A 16,132-nucleotide genomic window follows, 5' to 3' on the forward strand; every position below is an offset into this window, starting at 1 on the left:
ACCCCCCTCCCCTCTCATCCCCTTTTCCCTTCCTTTCTTGTAGGGCAAGATAAATTTCTACGCCCCATTGCCTGTGTATCTTATTTTTTAGTTGCATACAAAAAGTTTTTTTGTTTTTGAACATCTGATTTTAAAACTTTGAGTTCCAAATTCCCTTCCCTCTTCCCTTCCCACCCACCCTCCCTAAGAAGTTGAGCAATTCAACCTAGGCCACACATGTATTATTATGTATAACCCTTCCACAATATTCATGTTGTGAAAGGCTAACTACATTTTGCTCCTTCCCAACCCATCCCGCTTTATTGAATTTTCTTCCTTGACCCTGTCCCCTTTCCAAAGTGTTTGTTTTGATTACCTCCACCCCCATCTGCCCTCCACTCCATCATCCCCCTGCCTTTTATTTTTTTTTTATCTTCCTCCCTCTTCTTTCCTGTGGGGTAAGATATCCAACTGAGTATGTATGGTATTCCCCCTCAGGCCAAATCTGATGAGAGCAAGGTTCACTCATTCCCCCCTCACCTGCCCTCTCCCCTCCTCTCCTAGAACTGCTTCCTCTTACCACCTTTATGGGAGATAATCCACCCCATTCTATCTCTCCCTATCTCCCTCTCTCAGTAAGTTACTCTCTCATCCCTTAATTTCATTTTATTTCTTTTAGCTCTCTTCCCTTCATCCTCAACTCACCCTGTGTCTGCTCTCTTTCTTTTACATATATATATATACACATACATACACATACATACATATACACATAGATACATGCATACATACACATTCACTTATATATATACATAAACATATATATATGCATATATATATATGCATATTCCCTTCAACTACCCTAATACTGAGGTCTCATGAATCATACTCATCATCTTTCCATGTAGGAATGTAAACAAAACAGTTCAACTTTAGTAAGTCCCTTGCAATTTCCGTTTCTTGATTACCTTTTCATGCTTCTCTTGATTCTTGTGTTTGAAAGTCAAATTTTCTATTCAGTTCTGGTCTTTTCACTGAGAAAGCTTGAAAGTCCTCTATTTTATTGAAAGTCCATATTTTGCCTTGGAACATGATACTCAGTTTTGCTGGGTAGGTGATTCTAGGTTTTAATCCTAGCTCCATTGACCTCCGGTATATTGCATTCCAAGCCCTTCGATCTCTTAATGTAGAAGCTGCCAGGTCTTGGGTTATTCTGATTGGGTTTCCACAATATTCAAATTGTTTCTTTCTGGCTGCTTGCAGTATTTTCTCCTTGATCTGGGAGCTCTGGAATTTGGCAACAATATTCCTAGGAGATTTCTTTTTGGGATCTATTTGCAGAGGCGATCGATGGATTCTTTCAATTTCTATTTTGCCCTGTGGCTCTAGAATATCAGGGCAGTTCTCCTTGATAATTTCCTGAAAGATGGTATCTAGGCTCTTTTTTTGATCATGGCTTTCAGGTAGTCCAATAATTTTTAAATTATCTCTCCTGGATCTATTTTCCAGGTCAGTGGTTTTTCCAAGGAGATATTTCACATTGTCTTCCATTTTTTCATTCCTCTGGTTCTGTTTTATAATATCCTGATTTCTCATAAAGTCACTAGCTTCCACTTGCTCCAATCTAATTTTTAAAGTAGTATTTTCTTCAGTGGTCTTTTGGACCTCCTTTTCCATTTGGCTAATTCTGCCTTTCAAGGAATTCTTCTCCTCATTGGCTTTTTGGAGCTCTTTTGCCATTTGAGTTAGTCTATTTTGTAAGGTGTTGGTTTCTTCAGTGTATTTTTCAGTATTTTTTTGGGTCTCCTTTAGCAAGTCATTGACTTGTTTTTCATGGTTTTCTCGCATCCTTCTTATTTCTCTTCCCAATTTTTCCTCTACTTCTCTAACTTGCTTTTCCAAATCCTTTTTGAGTTCTTCTATGGTCTGGGGCCAGTTCATGTTTTTCTTGGAGGCTTTGGTTGTAGGCTCTATGACTTTGCTGTCTTCTTTAGGCTGTATGTTTTGGTCTTCTTTGTCACCAAAGAAAGGATCCAAAGTCTGAGACTGAATCTGGGCGCGTTTTCGCGTCCTGGCCATATTCCCAACCAACTAACTTGACCCTTGAGTTTTTCAGTGGGGTATGACTGCTTGTAGATTACAGAGTTCTATGTTCTACATTTGGGGGGGAGGTGCCAGCTCTGTCAGAGCCGCACTCCTCCTTCCCCAAGGACCCCCAGTCCAGACTGGGCTCAGATCTTCGGCAGGCTGTGCACCCCTGCTGTGATCCGCCACTTATTTCCCCCCACCAGGTGGGCCTGGAGCCGGAAGTAACAACAGCTGTAGCTGCCCCACCTCCGCTGCCCCCGGGGCTGGAAGCCGAACCGCGAACTCCTTCCACTCCCGCAGCTTTTCCCGCTAACCTTCTCCGCAGTCTTTGGTGTTTGTGGGTCGAGGGGTCTGGTAACTGCTCACGTATTCAGGGCGCTAGGGCCCCCTCCGCCCAGCCTCTGGTCTGGATCGTCCACGCCGCTCAGGCTGGGCTCTGCTCCACTCCGTTCCCAGCTCCCAGCTCCCAGCTCCCAGCTCCGTGTGGAATAGAGCTCACCCAGAGACCATCCGGGCTGTCCTGGGCTGGAGCCCTGCTTCCCTCTGCTGTTCTGTGGGTTCTGCCATTCTAGAATTGGTTCAGAGCCATTTTTATAGGTTTTTGGAGGGACTCGGGTACGGAGCTCACTCTAGTCCGTGCTTACCAGCCGCCATCTTCCCAGGTCAGCAGTTTTTCAAATGAGATATTTCATATTGTCTTGTGTTTTTTCATTCTTTTGGTTCTGTTTCAAAATTTCTTGATTTCTCATAAAATCATTAACTTCCATTTGCTCCATTCTAATTTTTAAGGAATTATTTTCTTAAGTGAGCTTTTGGACCTCCTTTTCCATTTCACTAATTCTGCCTTTCAAGGCATTCTTCTCCTCCTCGGTTTTTTGGACCTCTTTTGCCATTCAGGTTAGACTATTTTTAAGGTGTTATTTTCTTCATTATTTTTTGGGTCTCCTTTAGCAAGCTGTTGACTGGTTTTTCATGATTTTCTTGCATCGTTCTCATTTCTCTTCCCAATTTTTCCTCTACTTCTCTTACTTGATTTTCAAAATCCTTTTTGAGCTCTTCCATGGCCTGAGACCAACTCATTTTTTTCTTGGAGGCTTTTGATATAGGAGCTTTGTCTTTGTTGTCTTCTTACATTTTGATCTTCTTTGTCACCACAGTAAGATTCTATAGTCTGAGTTTTTTACACTGTTTGCTCATTTTCCCAGCCAAATACTTCATTTTCTAATTCTTTGTTAAGGTAACATTCTACTTCCAGTGTGTAGGGTGTCCTGTCCTAAACTTCAGAGGTTTTATGCAGCTGTTTTCAGAGATACTTCTAGGGATCTGTAAAATTTCTGTTCTTCCAAGGTGGTATGATTGAAGGAGAGGTATTTACTCCTTTCCTGGCCTGAGCTCTAGTCTGTGAATGACCACAAGCACTCTTTTCTGCCTCGGAACTGTGAGGAGGATTCCCTTTCCACAGCCTCCCCAAGCTCTGCCATGCCAGTGCTCCTCCTCATCACAGGACTGCCACTCAGGAATGTGACCCAGATCCAATCAGGGCAAAACAAGAGAATCTTGCCTCAGTGCCAGCAAAGAGATCCCTGCACTCACCCTCTGATCAGCCACTTGATCCCCCCACCATCTGTGGGCCAGGAGCTCTGGAAGCAGCCACTGCTGCTGCTGACAATGCTGCTGCCACCGCCACCTCTGCCACCCCAGGGCTGGGGCCAAACCAAACACTTCTCTCACCCACGTTCAATAGAAGTTTCCCATTGACCTCCTATGTTGTCTTTGGCATTTGTGGGTTGAACAGTCTGGAAATTGCCACAGCTGCCAGTGATTCAGTGCTGTGAGGCCTGCTCCAGCCCAGTCTGTGCTGGTATGGCCCACGCTACACTATACTAACTTCTAGGTTGTCTTGGACTGGAATTTTGTTTCACTCTCTCATTTTGTGTGTTTTGCATCTGTAGAATTTGTTTAGAGTCATTTTTTTTTTTGGCTGTGATACATTTATTCAAAACATCGAAGAACAGTTTTTCTGTTTTATAATCCAAAGGACAGATTAAGTCATACATATCCCCTCTGAATTTTAAATAGACTGATCTATGAAGTCTCCATACACTTGGAATTACAAATACTAAGTTATGTAGACTATTGTAATGTCACATTTTTAATGTTGGTATAGAAAATCACTTTGAATTTGAAACTACAAATGAGCATGTGGATTGTCGGTATCTTTTAGAAATGCCAACTCAATTCTAATTTTGCTTATTTATAAAACACAAAAGGAAACTTAATTCAAAACATTAAACAAAGTTAATCTGGTTGACAAAAAAGATAAATTTTAAACTCTTCCCTTTGGCTAGTGGATAGGAAATAACATGATATCTGCTCATCAGCAGATCAGACAACTGATATGAGGTACATCACTATATTCAAATATATATATTATATTATATACATATATACATATATATATATATATATATATACATATATATATATTTACAGACACAGACACACATAGATTGGTCGAGTTCCAGGGGCTGGGAGGTTAAGGTAAGAGAAGAACACATTGAAAGGATTTGCACACGGTTCCCCCCGGGAGTTGGAGACCAGCACTGTCAACCTCCTAGAACTCCTCTTCCTCCCCGGTGAAGTGGTTCTGCTTTTTCCGGACGTTCCAAAGCAGACACTCCACTAGGCTCTCAAACCAGTCACTCACAGGGTCCCGGAAACAGATGGAGGAGAGAGGGTAACAAGAGGTAGTGATGCTGATGCTATCTCCATGGCAGATTTCTTGTCTCTTCCGCTCATCAAATGAAACCCACGCTGTGTTCCTAGCTTCCGGTGACAGTGTGATCTTAAGCTCCACACCAGCAGGCACCGCAATGGGCCGGAAGGACAGTGAGTGGGGGCAGATAGGCGTGATCATGATGGCAGGGACATTGGGGTGGATCACGGAGGCTCCAGCAGCAGCAGCGTAGGCGGTGCTCCCTGTGGGCATAGACACAATCTCTCCATCCCCTTGAACTGTGGTTATCAGGTGTCCATCTAGATAAACATCAACATTAGAGAGGTATGAGGAGGGACCCCGATCGATCACCACTTCATTTAGAACTTGGTATTGCATCATCTGCTTGCTGCTCTCCTTCTCCAGGCTGGGAGACAACACTCCGTTCTCATCAATGCCATTCTGGATCATGGCTTTCTTTTCCTAGAATTCCTTGACCACCTTTACCTTAAGTCTGCTTCGGAAAACATTGCCGGCATTTCCCTCTATTACCTGAGTAACTTGGGTCTGAAAGTTTTCAAAGTTAAATGGAGTGAGAAAGCCGAGGGATCCCAGGTGGATAAGCAGAAAATTGGGAAAGAATTTTTACAACCTGTCTCTGATAAAGGCCTCAGCTCTAAAATATACAGGGAACTAAGTCAAATTTATAGGAATACAAGTCATTCCCCAATTCATAGAGGAAGAAATTAAAGATGTCTATAGTTATATGAAAAAATGTTCTAAATCACTATGGATTAGAGAACTGCAAGCAAAAGAACTCTTAGGTACCACATCTCACCTGTCAGATTGGCTAATATGACAAAACATAAAAATTATAGATGCTGGAGAAGATGTGGGAAAATAGGAACGCTGTTAGTTTGTTGGTGCAGCTCTGAAATAATCCAGCCATTCTTGAGAATAATATGGAACCATGCCCAAAGGGCTATAAAAATGTGCATAGCCTTTGACCCAGCAATACAATTTCTAGGGCTGTATCCCAAAGAGATCATACAAGTGGGAAATGGACCTGTATGTACAAAAATATTTAGAGCAGCTCTTTTTGTGGTGGCAAAAAAATTGGAAATCAAGCAGATGTCCATCAATTGGGGAGTGGCTAAACAAGAAGTGGTATATGAATGTAATGGAATCCTATTGTGCTATAAGAAATGAGGAGCAGATGGACTTCATAATAACCTGGAAAGACTTTCATGATCTGATGCTGAGTGAGGGGAGCAGAACCACCAGAACATTATACATGATGTGCTGACTAACTTAGATAGACTTGGCTCTTCTCAGCAACACAAGGTTCTAAGACAGTTCCAAAAGACTCATGATGGAAAAAAGCTATCCACATCCAAAGAAAGAATCATGGACTCTGAATGCAGATTGAAGCAAATTATTTGTTCTGTCTCTCTCTTTTTTTCTTCTTTTTTGGTTTTGTTTCTTCTTTCTCGTGGTTCGTATCATTGCTTTCAATTCTTCTTTACAACTTGACCATTGTGTAAATAAATTTAATGTGAAGGTATATGTAGAACCTATATCAGATTACATGCTGTCTTGGGGGGATGGGGGGAGGAGAGGGAGAAAATTTGGAACTCAAAAACTTGTGGAACTGAGTGTTGTAAACTAAAAATAAAAAATAAATTTAAAAAAAGATCCCAAAAGGAAAATTCCTAGGAATATTGTAGCCAAATTTCAGAGTTCCTAGTTCAAGGAGAAAATATTGCAAGCAGCTAGAAAGAAACAATTCAAGTATTGTGGAAACACAATCAGGATAACACAAGACCTAGCAGCTTCTACATTAAAGGATCGAAGGACTTGGAATATGATATTCCAGAGGTCAAAGGAGCTAGGATTAATAGCAAGAATAACCTACCCAGCAAAACTGAGTATAATACTTCAGGGGAAAAAATGGATCTTCTATCAAATAGAGAACTTTCAAGCATTCTTGATGAAAAGACCAGAGTTGAATAGAAAATCTGACTTTCAAATACAAGAATCAAGAGAAGCATGAAAACTAAACAGGAAAGAAAAATCATAAGGGACTTATTAAAGTTGAACTGTTTACATTCCATCATGGAAAGATGATATTTGTACCTCATGAGACCTTTCTCAGAATTAGGGTAATTGAAGGGAATATATATATATTATGTATATATAGTGGTAAATTATCTCACATAAAAGAAGCAAGAAAAGGCTGTTATAATGAAAGGGAAGAGATGGGAGGGGAAAGGGACTGAGTGAACCTTACTCTCATCAACTTTGGCTAAAGGAGGGAACAACATACACACTCAATTGGGTATCTTACACTACAGGAAAGTAGGGGGGAAGGGGATAAGAGGGGTGTGAGGATAGAATGGAAGACAGATTGGGGGAGGGGGTAATCAGAAGCAGACACTTCTCACAAGGAACAGAGTTAGAGGAGAAAATTGAATAAATAGGGAACCAGATAGGATGGAAGGAAATATAGTTAGTCTTGAAGTGTTTTGCATAACAATATGTATATTACCTATATTGAATTGCTTGGCATTTCAAGGAGGGTAGGTGGGGAGGGAAAAGGGTAGAGATTTGGAACTCAAAGTCCTAAAAACTGCTTTTACATGCAATTGGGAAATAAGATATATGGGCAATGGGGCACAAAAATCTATCTTGCCCTGCAAAAAAGCAAGGGAAAATGGGATGGAGTGGGGTGGAGTGGGCTGACAGAAGGAAGGGAAGACTGGGAAAAGGGGCAATCAGAAAACATGCCATCTTTGGGTGTGGAAAGGGGAGAGATGAGGAGAAAATTTGTAACTCAAAATCTTGTGGAAGTGAATGCCTAAAGCTAAAAATAAATAAATTAATTAAAGAAAGAAGGCACTGAAGGGAACCAGGTGTTGCAGTTGGTTCACGGGGAAGTCATACAAAGAAAAATTACAAATACAGAACCAAATGGATTTGGTTCAATCCTCACCAAAATCTATTTTTGACATTTCCCCAGTGTTATTCAGTAAGGTCTCAAAACAGCCAATATTTCAATATCATATAGAAGCCCACATGAAAGGATGAAAATCCAGTATCACCAAATACAAAGTTTTACAGATTCAACAAAATAAGGAACATTTCACAAAATTGCACAAATACATCTGCTTATTTAACCTTAACTTTACAAGGTCTTTCTCAGCTCATAAGCAAAAGAAAGAGGAAAGACAAAGAAAACGCTTTCGTGTCAGCCAAAAATCCGTTCCAAACTATTACTTCCAAACTACAAAAGAATTCTCCCCAGAAGGATGTCAGACCTGGTATTACCTTCTCAAAATGAGAAAACTGTCCTGGGTAGAAACTCTTCCATTGATTCCTTCAGTGCATAAGATCCTCCAACTAGAGTCTGCACAAAAAGTGCCACTTTCTATACAAGGCATACCAAAATTCTCTAGGGGTCCTTCTAAGCATAAGTGATCCCAATAGAGGTCCAGACAATTTCTTCCAGGTCCTATATCTCAAAGGACAGCCTAAATATCCCCATGGATCCTTGATATTGCCAGGATAAACCAAAGCAAATTGCAAACTCACTCATCAGGATAAGGAAATAAGTAGTCTCAGAGAACTAGCAAAGAATGCCAGATGACGAAAGATGCCTCCATATTGGCTGATCTAGGCATTCCCAGACACCCCTCAAATTATATTTCTTTCTGTTTGAAATTTGCAATCCCTGGAAAGTAGACTGGAAGGTAGTTTTTATGCATTCAACAAACTTTTGTCCAGTGTTTCCCTTGTAATAAGCAATGCTCTAGTTGCTGGAGAATATACAGTCTGGATAAGACATAGGTCATTGCCCTCCTGAAGTTTATAGTTTAATGAGGAAAGAGTTGAGGGAGATAAGACACCAATACAGATAACTATGAAACACATAAAGTAGAGGAAAAGCAAAGATAACCCAAGAACAGAAAATAGGTATACATGTCAATGTTGTGGTTGTTATTATATGTCCTTTGTTCTCAAAGATGATCACTACATCTGGAAGGTGATGCCATGGCTTGCAAATGAACTGAATTTAAGTGAGGGAGGGCTGTGCAAAATCACCAGCCTCACTTTCTCTTCTGGAGCAATTTGGGTCCAGTCACAAAATATAGATCAGGACGACTGGAGATGGCCCTCACATGTCGATGAGGGAAAAGCATAAAGTCCTTACACTTCTCCTTCTCAATGAACACATCTTGTACTTTCCTACCACATCATTCTCTTCCGTCTGGACTCACCTCATCCCCTCTCACACCTCCCATCCCTCTATACTCACCAATTTTTCACCTCTCTAAATCCTATCTGCTCCCCATTCTTCAAGCTCTAATTCAATTACCAACTCCTCCATGGAGCCTTCGCTACTCCTTCTGACCAGAGGTGCTTCCTTTTTCCTTTGTAACCCTATTGTGATGCAGCATGGAAGCAGTTGTACAAATATTGGGACTTGGAGGGGGAAAAGTCCTGAGTTTAAGCCCTGATTCTGCCACTTACAGCTGCAGGACATTGGGCAAGTCTCTTTATGAATCTTTAATTCTACGTCTCCTACATCCTCAGAAACTTCACAGTTGATACAACCATCCCTGCTGGCTATCAACCCTTAGCTCTCTTCCTTCACATTGTTAACCTCATTAAGAAGACTGTCTACAGGAGACGCTTCCATTTCCTCTCCTCTCTCTTCTTAACGCATTGCACTCTAGCTTCTAATCTTATCATTCAACCACAACTGCTCTTTCCAAAATTATTAATAATCTCTTAATTTCCAGATCTAATGACTTTTTCTCAATCCTCATCCTTCTTGACATCTCTGTAACCTTTGACACCACCATTCACTATCTTTTCCTTCATACAATCATCAATTTGGTTTTCTGTGACATCAATCAATTTTGGCTCTCATTTTGGTTATCTGATGGCTCCTTCTCAGTCTTCTTTGCTGGGTCTTCATCCAGAACATGCCCACTAACCATGGATACCCCACAGAGTTCTGTCCTAGGTCCTTTCCTCCAATACATCTATACCTTTTCACTTGATGATCTCAGTTCCAAAAGATTCAATTTTATCTGTATGCTGATTATACTTAGACGTCCTTTTCTAGTCCCAAATGATCAGCTCATCTCCAATTACCTATTAGAAATCTCAAAGTAGATGTACCCTAGACATCTAAATTGAATATGTTCAAAAATGTACTAATTTTCTTTCCCCAACATCCTCTCCTCACTTCCCTGTAACCGTTCAGGGCATCAATATCCTCCCAGTCACCCATATTCACAACCTAGATGTCATCCTTAACTCATCACTGTGCCACACAAACATACACATACATATCCAATCTATTGTCAAGCTCTGTCAATTCTACCTTCATATCATCTCTTCTATGGCCCCTTTCTCTCCTCTGACATGGTCACTTTCCTGGTTCAGGCCTCACATCTGGACTAATGAAACACCCTGATGGTGGGTCTGCCTGTCAAAAGTCTCTTCTCAATCCAGTCCACCCTCCATTCAGCTGTTGAAGTGACCTACATAGAGCACAGATCAAATCATGTCACACACACTCGCATTGAACAAACTCCATTGATTCATTATCACCTCCAGGATTAAATAGAAAATCCTGTTTGACATTTAAAGTCCTTCATAATCTGCTTGTCTCTACCTTTCCACTATCTTAATACCTTAATTCATGGCCCCTCCCATCACCATACTCTTTGATCAAGTGCTGTTCCTCAACAAGAGATTCTATCTCTTGACTACAGACACTTTGAGTGACTGTTCCCAGGCAGAGAATGCTCTCCCTTCTCATCTCTGCCTTCTGCTTTCCTTGGCTTCCTCCAAATCCCAGGTAAAACTCTACCTTTTATGGGAAGACTTTCTCAATCCCTTGTAATTCCAATTTGTATTGCATATAGCATATTTGTCCATAGTTGTGACCACTCTGTCTCCCCCATTAAGCTAAGTCCCTTAAAATCAGGGACTGTCTTTTACCTTCTTTGTATCCCCATCAATTAGCACAGTATCTGGCACATAGCAGGTGTTTAATAAATGTAAAAATAGGAGTGATCAGTCATGCACTCCCTTCCTGGTAGAGTCAGCTTGGGGAAAGTGCTCTAGAAATATGAGCTCTTACAATTATTATGTCACCTAACACATCTTACCTAGTATTTCAGTAACTTGTGTTGAGATACTATCTCCTCAGTTATACCGTGGAAGACAGGGACACCTCTGAGTGGTGATATTTAGCCCCATTTTAGGCACACAGTACGTATTCAATGAGTCAAATGAATGAATAAATGGTGTGGGGCCTAGAAGAATGAAGAAGATAGGTTCTCTACCATGTTAGCTATCTTTCTGGCAAATGGAATAGTTTCTTCCCTAACAGGATTCAATCCAAACTGGTCCCTCTTTACTATAGAAAAGGCCTCCAACACAAGATCTCCCCCAAGAACCAGGCACAACCCCCTCTCCCTTTGATCATTTCTCAGATTGCTCAATGTCCCTCACCTCGATCACCCAGCCTGCTTTCACTCCCTACCAAAGATCAGGAGTGTTCAAGCCTCTCAGATTCTCACAGAAGTCATTGTCTCAACTATCACCAAAAAATGAAACAGCAATTTGGCCACTTAGTGCCTTTTGCATTCACACTGAGTTCCAGCTCAGCAGCCAATCAAAAGACTTTCCTCTATCACTCAACAAGGAAACAACAGTCATAGAAGACCAGCACATTCTATAAAGTGAATACTTGGTCCCTTCCACTGCATATCATTACATAATTTCAAAAGTGGATCCAGCCATCATTCAGCAGTTACTTTGAATGGAATTTCTTTTTCTAACTCATTTCTTCTTGCAGGGTTTTGTTAGTAATATACAAATAGGTCAATGGTTTTATGAAATTGTTTATATGTCCTACTTATTGTTTCAATTAATATTAGTTGAATCTCTACACACAGAATATATGAAGGCAAGTCACTTAACCTGGTTTGCCTCAGTTATGTCATCTGACCTTGGTTACTCTTTCCCTTGACTAGCAAAGTCCTTCTCCTCACACTGTCATTGCAGGCTTCCTCCCAGTACCCTCAGGAATGGGCATGCTTTAATTAGCAAAGTCCCAATGAAAACAAAAATGTCCAAATAAACTTCTCTTGGGGATATCTCCTTCTCCCCTCACTGCCATTGCAGGCTTCCCCCTAGCACCCTCAGGTACCGGCATGCTTTAATTAGTAAAGTTCCAATGAAAATAAAAAAAGAAGTCCAAATAAAGTTCTCTTGGGGGTTTGTTCTTTCCACACTGTTCCACTCTCCTGCTTCCAAGTGCTGAGGGGCTGCTCGGCAACAAAGCCAACAGGGTGGGGTCCCTGGGGGTCCTAGGCACTGCCTCCACCCACCATAGTCAAATCCACCCCTCCCTCCTGGATCCCAAACAGCCCCAGGGGAAGGCAGCAAAAAAGCACACAGCACCTTGCTGCAAAGTTTCCATCTTGCCCCACCTCACCAAAGTTCTAATGCAAAGTTCTCATACAAAATGGCATAGTCGTGCAGGATCTGCAGATTAAAAATAAAGTATGGAGTTTTGGGGTACTAAGATGGTGGTTGAATGTTTCCCAGTTGCTCTTTGTACTTCTGGTGGCTATGATTCTGTGGATCCCCAGAGGCCTGAAGGAGAACAGGCAAGTTGCAGTGATGGGAGTGGTTTCCCGGGAGCCCAGAGCAGGGGCCATGGGAGATGATCTCCCCTTCCCTCTCCCCACCCTACTAGCACTCTGGAGGAGACAGGCTGGAGCAGAGGCTATGGGAGCAAAACAAGCAGAGGCTTGGGGGAGGTGTGGATGGCAGGAGAGAGGGCTTGAGTTGATAAGCTCAGCTTCAAATTGCACTGAAAGGGTGAAAGTTCTGGGACTATATTGTACGCAGAGTTTTAAAACAGGAGCTGAGAACTGCTTTCCTACAGACTTGAGAGAAAAATTAGAGAATTGCCTTCATGCAGATTTGGCGGGAGGGGATGGCTGATGTTGGCTGCCGACATATTAACCCAGACAGAACTGAAGACTGCTTGCAAGAGAACTTTGGTGAGGTAAGCACAAAGGTGGAGAATAGCCTACATTTAGATAGCGATTCCAGTAGAGGCCAGGAGAGGCCAGTCAGAGCTGAACAACCATGAATCCAGGAGCTTGGAATTCAGCCCTGGGGCAAGATGGAAACTTTACAGCAAGGTACTAAGTGTGTTTTTTTGCTGCTTCCCCTGGGGCTGTTTGGGACCCAGGAGGGAGGGGTGGATTTGTCTATGGTGGGTGGGAGAAGGGCCTTGGACCCCCAGTGACCCCACGCTGTTGGCTTTGTTGCCAAGCAACCCCCCAGGAGTTGGATGCAGGGGACTGGAATAGTGTGGAGAGAACAGGACCCCCCCCAAGAGAACTTTATTTGGACTTCTTTTTTGTTTGCTTTGGGACTTTACTAATTAAAGCATGCCAGTACTTGAGGGTGCCAGGAGGAAGCCTGCAATGACAGTGTGGGGAGAAGGACCCACCCTCAAGAAGTACTTTGCTTGGACACTCTATTTACTGAAGAAGATTGTTACTTGCTGGGACCTATGGGTGGATCATGTTTGTATTGTAAACAAGTACTTTGGGGATGATACTGAATAATATGTTTTGTTTTGTTGTGAATATTATGTTTTAATTCCCTGATTGATTGGATCACAATGTATACTGATTCTATTTGCTCCAGGATCCATGGCTATTTAGATTATGTAAAGCTAAGTGTCCTGGAACAAGGGGTAGAGTGTATTGGTAATTAAGGTGGGCTTTTTTACCGGTTTACAACGCTAAATTAAGTGTCTTTGATTGAGCCTTATTAGTTGCAAAGCCCCATGCCCACACCCTTTTGCTAACTAGGTACTAAGCTCCAGGCACACACCCTTTTGCTGACTAGTATAAATCCTTTGAGCTCTGAACAGAGTATAAAAACTCAAATGTTAGCATTTTGTCTGGACCTCTCACTCATAGAGGAGTGTTGATGTGGAGACTCTGGGCAGCTGTTGTTAAGAGCCCCCCGGCTTGTAAACCCAAATGTTGATGCTTTCTTGGAAGAAAATTTTACCTAAATTAATTTACTTATTTAGTGCCATACTAATCAAACTACCAAAAAATTATTTTATAGACCTAGAAAAAAATAATAACTAAATTCATCTGAAAGAACAAAAGGTCCAAAATATCAATGGAATTAATGAAAAGAAATGCTAGGGAATGTGGCCTAGTCATATCAGATCTTAAACTGTATTATAATGCAGCAATCATAAAAATTACTTGGTTCTGGCTAAGAAATAGAGTGGTGGATCAGTGGAATAGTTTAGGGGCACAAAACACAGTAGTCAGTGACTATAGTAATTTAATATTAGATATTCCCAAAGAATCTAGCTTCTGGGATAAGAACTCACTCTGTCACCAAAATGCCAGGAAAACTGGAAAATAGCATGGCAGAAACTGAGCATAGACCAATATTTTACACCATGTACCAAAAAAAGTCAAAACAGGCTCACAATTTTGATATAAAGGATGATACTATGAGTTATTTGGGAGAGAAAGGAATATTTTACTGGTCAGATTTATGGAGAAGGGAGGAATTTATGACCAAACAAGGGACAAGGAACATTGTGAAATGCAAAATGGATAATTTTGATTACATTAAATTGAAATGTTTTTGTACAAACAAGGCCAATGCAACCAAGATTAAGAGGCAAGCAGGAATTTGGGAAAGAATTTTTACAACCACTGTCTCTGAATATTCTAAAATATACAGGGAACTGAGTCAAACTCATAAGAATACAAGTCATTCCCCAATTGATAAATGGGTAAAGGATACGAACAGGCAGTTTTCTGAGGAAGAAATTAAAGCTATCTATAGTCATATGAAAAAATGCTATAAATCACTATTGATTAGAGAAACGCAAATCAAAACAACTCTTAGGCACCACATTTCATCTGTCTGATTGATTAACATGACAAAACAGAAAAATGATAAATACTAGAGAAGATGTGGGAAAATTGGAACACTATTGCATTGTTGGTGGAGTTGTGAACTGATCCAACCATTCTGGAAAGCAATTTACAACTATGCCCAAAAGGCTCTGAAAATGTGCATACCCTTGGGGCAGGTAGGTTGCACAGTGAGTAGAGCACCAGCCCTGGAATCAGGAGGGCCTGAGTTCAAATCCCACTTCAGACACTTGACCTTGTGTGACCTTGGGCAAGTCACGTAACCCCAACTGATCTGCCTCCTCACCTCATAAAAAAAAGCACGTACACTTTGACCCAGCGATAACACTTCTAGGGCTGTATTGCAAAGAGATCATACAAGTGGGAAATGGACCTGTATGTACAAAAATATTTAAAGCAGCTCTTTTTTTGGTGGCTGAGAATTGGAAATCAGCAGGATGCCCATCAATTGGGGAATGCTAATCAAGTTGTGGTATATGAATGTAATGGAATATTATTGTTCTATAAGAAATGAGGAGCAGATGGACTTCATAAGAATCTAGAGAGTCTTACATGAACTGATACTGAATGAGGGGAGCAGAACAAGGAGAACATTGTACAAAATTGCAGACACATTGTATCTGTGATGACTAACTCTGATAGACTTGGCTTCTCCCAGCAGTGCAAGGTTCTAAGAAAAATCTAAGCGTCTCATGATGGGAAAAGCTATCCACATCCAGAGAAAGAATTATGGAGTCTGAATGCAGGTTGAAGCAAACTATTTGCTCTTTTATTTTTATTTATTTATTTTTTTGTTTCTTCTTTCTTGTCGTTCATTCCATTGGTTATAATAATTCTTTACAACTTCACTATTGTGAAAATAAGTTTAAAATGAAGGTATATGTAGAACCTATATCAAATGACATGCCATCTTCGGTGGGGAAGGGGGAGGAGAGGGAGAAAATTTGGAACTCAAAAACTTATGGAACTGAATGTTGTAAACTAAAAATAAATAAATTTAAAAGAAAAAAAAAAGAAACAGACTAACTCATATGGCAAAAGAGGTCCAAAAAGCCAATTAGGAGACGAATGCTCTAAAAAGCAGAATTAGCCAAATGGAAAAGGAAGTCCAAAAACTCACTAAAGACAACAATTTGGGGGCAGCTACATGGTGCAGTGACTACAGCACCGGCCCTGGAGTCAGGAGGACCTGAGTTCAAATCCAGCCTCAGACATTTGACACACTTACTAGCTGTGTGACCTTGGGCAAGTCACTTAACCCCAATTGCCCTGCCTTCCCCCTTTAAGAAAAGAAAATAATTCTTTAAAAATTAGAATGGAAATAATAGAA

General features: G+C 41.1%; 1 pseudogene; it reads right to left on the reverse strand.

Moving 5' to 3' along the window:
- Nucleotides 1–4,674: 4,674 nt before the first annotated feature.
- On the reverse strand, nucleotides 4,675–5,407 carry LOC118851318 (annotated as a pseudogene).
- Nucleotides 5,408–16,132: the final 10,725 nt, after the last annotated feature.

The sequence above is a fragment of the Trichosurus vulpecula genome, chromosome 5, assembly GCF_011100635.1.
Source record: "Trichosurus vulpecula isolate mTriVul1 chromosome 5, mTriVul1.pri, whole genome shotgun sequence".
NCBI classification, from domain to species: Eukaryota; Metazoa; Chordata; class Mammalia; order Diprotodontia; family Phalangeridae; genus Trichosurus; species Trichosurus vulpecula.